Raw genomic sequence first — 5,253 nt, 5'->3', positions numbered from 1 at the left:
ATCTGAAACGTCTTTAATTAAAGACTTTTTTCTCTGAAGCTCTTATCCCTCAGTTAGTATTTAGCATACAAAGGATTATCATCCTGATTTAGAATACAAAGAATTCAGTACCAACTTTTTCAATATCTTTGCCTCCCTTTAAAAATTAAAAGTCTTTTTTTAAAGACTTTTCAGTTGTTTGTTTTAGGGCAGGTGAAGTCTGGTTTTGCTCCTTAGAATCCTGTTTTCCTCTAGGTATTGGTACTACGAGAGACTGAATGGAAAGTAAAGGAAAAGGAATTGGAGACATTTGTCTGATCACCAAAATATTTTTTTTTTCCCTGAAAATTGCAGACAGCTAGTGGAATTTAGTTCACTGCCATGTTTTAGCAAAGCCCATTTCAATCACCATACATATTTAATTTCTATTCATGTGGCATAAGGAGGCAATATTTGTATTGATCTTTCATATGGAAAAGAAAGGTTTTTTATTCACCCTCCCTATATTGATACTACTTTTGCCTACTATTTTCAGCTGAAAAATCACTGAGCAATACTGAAATGCACACTCATGGGTGACTCCCAGAAAAGCAGGCTGTTCTTCTGTTGCTGTGCTAAGCCCCATGTTTTTAAGGCTCATATTTCAGCAAAAGGATTTCAGTTCTGGAAGAGGAATTGCAAGGTCAGGAGGGCCACTGTGAAGCTGCTGAAAGCCAGAGACCCGTTAACTTTGTGTTCATACATTTAGGCTACTGCTTAGCTGTAAGACGTGTGTTAAAGTCTTTAAATTTAGACACAGGGCAGGTAGAAAATTGCATGAGAAATAGCAAGCCAGGTGGATAAAACCTTGTCACAGCAAGTGCAGAACAAGTTTGTTTAATGCCAACTACCCTCCTTTAAATAGCAGTATTTCCACAGAAAGAAGGACATGCAGGGAGGGATGCGTGGAGCGTTTCCCTCACAGGGGCAGTGATTTGGAGATGATCCCTTGCTGCAAGGACCCTGTTGCTGGGAGGCAGGAGGAGGTATTTAATGTCTCTTGGCCCTGTCTACTGATCCCACAATGCACATTGTTTCACTTTGTTTTATAGAGAATGCAGGAATCCTTCTCACAGGAGGCACAGGAATATCAGCGTGTTACATTTCTTCCGGTTCAGAGCTGCCTCTCTGCCTGCAGAACTGAGAAACCTGCACTTTCCTCTACTGCATGCAGCCTTCCCCAAAGTCTCTCGCTGCTGCATTCAGCCCAGGCAACTGGGCATGAAAGAAATGGATGTGTGTATTTTGTTTGTTTTCCCTGTCCACAATGAACTTCTAATCCGGGTCTCAGTGTGACCCACCTCACTTGGCTTCCTGTGGCCCACACTGTACAACACTTACTGCTGCAGCTACAGCCCTGGCTGTGGGGGATTTGGACAAGGATAGAGTCATGACAGCCCAGAGGTTCAGAGTATTCAGACCACATGTGCTCTAAAGGACCACACATTTGTTGAAGTCACTGAAAATTGCCCCCAAGGCTGTCCTCACTGGACAGCCCTTCTGCTGTCTGGAGTGTGTCTTGCACCCTGTCATAGATCAGCTTAGTTGGCTTATTTCTTTTCAGATTGAGTCTGAGAGGAGCCATGTGATATCTACAGCCTGGTCCTTCTGCAGAAATAGAGGACTAGACTCTTGCTGCTAAGAAAGTAAATAATACAGGGATTAACTTTGATTGGGAAAGAGATATTATAATAAAATAATAATAATAATAATAATAATAATAATAATAATAATAATAATAATAATAATAATAATAATAATAATAATAATAATAATAATAATAATAATAATAATAATAATAAAAGTCAAGGAGCTTATGAAGGATTTGAGGATTTAAGTTTTCTTTTCACATGTGATCTAAAATCCCTAATCCCCAGGAAGAGACCTAAGGAATCCTGCCCAGGCATGGTTTCATGCAAGAATGATACCCTCTTGTTATATTGCAGCAGTCTAACTCCTTTTTCAGAATGTGTAAATGCAGCCACCAGTCTGTCAGTCTTTCTGTCCCAAGCTTTATAACAACTTTCAGTGTTTCTCAAAAATGGCACATATTCTCCCTATATCAGGAATGATGGATGATAGAAAGATCTTGTCCATATAATTTTTCCATGGCATGGACATCATCAAATCAAGGAACACATCTTGGCTTGCATGTCACTTACTGAAAGAGCTCATGGGAATGATGACATTTGATGAGATGGAGACTCTTTGGGCCTCTGAGGCAGAGAATTCTGCAATACATAGTTCTTACTGCATTTTTTTTCTCACCAAAATTAATAACCTGGCTTCATAGTTGATGTGAAATACATGATGAATATCCCCTTTCTATATAAAATTAGATTTCTTTTATTCACCATAATACAGGAATTAAAATGGGTTTTCATCTTGAATTCAAGTCTTATTTGTGTCTGTTCTGTGAAGTCAGTTGTATCTGATGCTGGCCAAATTTGTGCACAGGATCTTGAAAAGAAGTAGGGTATAAAGTCAGGTTGATTTCTGATGTGACAGGTCTCCTTTGGGTGGCAATAGACTTCAGGGTAGATGACATCAAAAGTTCTACAGCAGCCAGAAGTAAGACATCTGAAAGTCCAATTTACCAGCTTCTTAGCTGCCCCAGTGAGATAATCCTGATTTTGGATCTGTGGCCAAGCTTGAAGGATGCTGTCTTTAGCTTTTTTTTTCTAGTCTTCACTAAACAAACTGTTGTGTGACCTCACTCACTTTCCCTGTCCCTCTTTTCAATATCCCGTCCCTAAGAACACCAGACCTTTGTGTGAATTAATCTCTGGGATATATACAATGATGTCATACCTTAAAAAGGATGGACCTGCAGAGGTTTGAAAGCCTACTCCTGATGGAAGCATTTTCTGATGGAGTAGTTCTTTCTTTTACACTGTCTGCATAAGTATGTGTAATTAGAGGATCAGATATACATGACAAGCCCATGATTTTTCTTCTCAGCAGATAGTTTGTCACTGCAGATACTGTATACTTCACCATGTCTGCAGCTCTAATAGAGATGTCACTCACCATAACTTTCCTGCAGAAATGTCAAACTACTGGCTGTATCTCTTCTAAGTCAGTAGATACTCAAAGCTGGCAGGGTGTTATAAGGCAGATTCTAGAGGTTTTTTCCTGGTACCCTCTTTCCATAGTACAGAAGCTAAACCTGGACAATATCAAGCTGGCTTGTATATTAATACCATGTCTTGATACTTTATTTGCTTCAGATATAGCCATGGTCTGTACCTTACCTCCAATTTCCTCAACTGATAATGAACAAATTACCATTGTTTTAAAATAAAAACACATATTTTTAAAAGCTAAATCTTGAAGGGAAATAATATGGGCTTTAAATTAACAATATTTTCTGTTTCCCAGTATTCCTTTCCCTAAAGAATAATTCCTTATATTAAAGACACTCAGTTTAGGGTTATGCATGATCAAGTAATCTCATCACAACTCAGTTGTATCTGCTTGCTTTCTATTCTGTCCTCTTCTTCCTACCCCTTTATGGCTTCAGCCTCACCTTCTCTCTCCTGGACCATTGTCCTACCACTGAAGAAAATCCAAGTCCAGTTTGATCATAGCTCTTGGCACTGCTCACAGTCAGGGAAGTTCACATTTGCCAGTCCCAGTCTTTCCTGTTGTGGTTGATTTACCAATTTTCCCTAGCTGCTGCAATAATATTTTTGCCTAGTGTTTGCTTAGTATTAGTAGTATTATAGGTTATAGTATTATAGTATTATAGTTTAGTAGTATTATAGTTTGCTTTGTGTTGTGAAATTGCAATTCAACTAATATCTTGTAAAACCTAATTGCATTGTGATTCTGTTTGTATTCATACTATAATTTTGACTCTGGATATCTAACTCCAGGAATATTCAAAAATCAACAAGCACCAAAAACAAAACAAAACAAAACAAAACAAAATTTTACATTCAGGTTTTGAGCATATAACTAGGAAAATCTACCAAGATTTTTGTTTCAGCTGCCCCACCTATTAAAGAGTTTGGAAGTCTGACTGTATTTATTTTCAGAGGCAGATATTAGAGCTCCAAGCACCCACATCAGTCTGGTAACCTGTGTAGCCTTTCCAAACATTGTGGGAAATGCAAGAGCTCTTTGGAGGTCTTTCATTAGAATCATAGAGTCATTAAGATTGGAAAAGACTTCCAGGATCACCTGGTCCCACCATCCCCTTGCTACCAATGTCACCCACTAAGCCATGTCACTAAGCACCAGGTCCAGCCTTTCCTTGAACACCCCCAGGGACAGTGACTCCACCAACTCCCTGGGCAACCTCTTCCAATGCTTAATGACTCCTTGTGAGAATAAATTTCTCCTAATTTCTGACATGAACCTCCCCTGGCTCAACTTGAGGCTATTTCTTCTTGCCATATAGCTAGTTATCTGCAAGAAGAGGCCAAAAAATCAACATTTCTAAATCATTAGATGATTTAGAAACTAGTAGAACATGTTCACATCTATCATGCCTGTTTCACACCCTGTTGTGAAAAGAATTTTTACTGAGAGGTTAGCAGGAAGATATGCCCACCAAACATAACGTAGCTGCTTCTTGACACAAGCATGAAAAGCCTTCGTAACTGCAGCTGACTTATTTTGTCTCAGATCTGAAGTTCTCCTCCTTCTAGTTACACTTTGACTATAATTTTTGCTATCTACAAGCATGAAGTATACTGAACTTTTTCCTAGTTGAGGGTGGTGGGAGGTCAAGATGTATTTTTCATGCTAGGAAAGCAAGATGCGTGAGCTCCTATCTCCAATCAGATGTGTAAGCCCTCATACATTATTTCTAAGTACACAAAGTTTGTAAAATTTTAACCATGCTATAATGAATTTCCTCCTTTCTCACAATAAAGATTTAGGATTGCCCAGGTAGAACTTCAACTTATATCTGAAATCAGATAGATCCAGATACAGAAAATCTGATATATCTGATATCTGAATCCAGATAGTTGTAGCAAAGTACTGTGGCATTGTGAAAAATGCCTATCAATTAACTTAATGGGCATAGAAGATTTTCGCAAAGCAAGAACAACCTCTGGCTTATTAACATCCAGGCTGTTATCTGATTGTTCACGTAGAACAAGATGTTAACACCAGCATCGTGCAATCTGATATGAAAGTATTTGAAATCCACTCTTTATGTGATTGCTTGTATCTGATTGCAAAACTTCATTTATTTCATATCTTTAACAGAAGCAACAACAG

The sequence above is a fragment of the Anas acuta genome, chromosome Z, assembly GCF_963932015.1.
Source record: "Anas acuta chromosome Z, bAnaAcu1.1, whole genome shotgun sequence".
Lineage (NCBI taxonomy): Eukaryota > Metazoa > Chordata > Aves > Anseriformes > Anatidae > Anas > Anas acuta.
Note: the sequence above shows the minus strand (reverse complement) of the source record.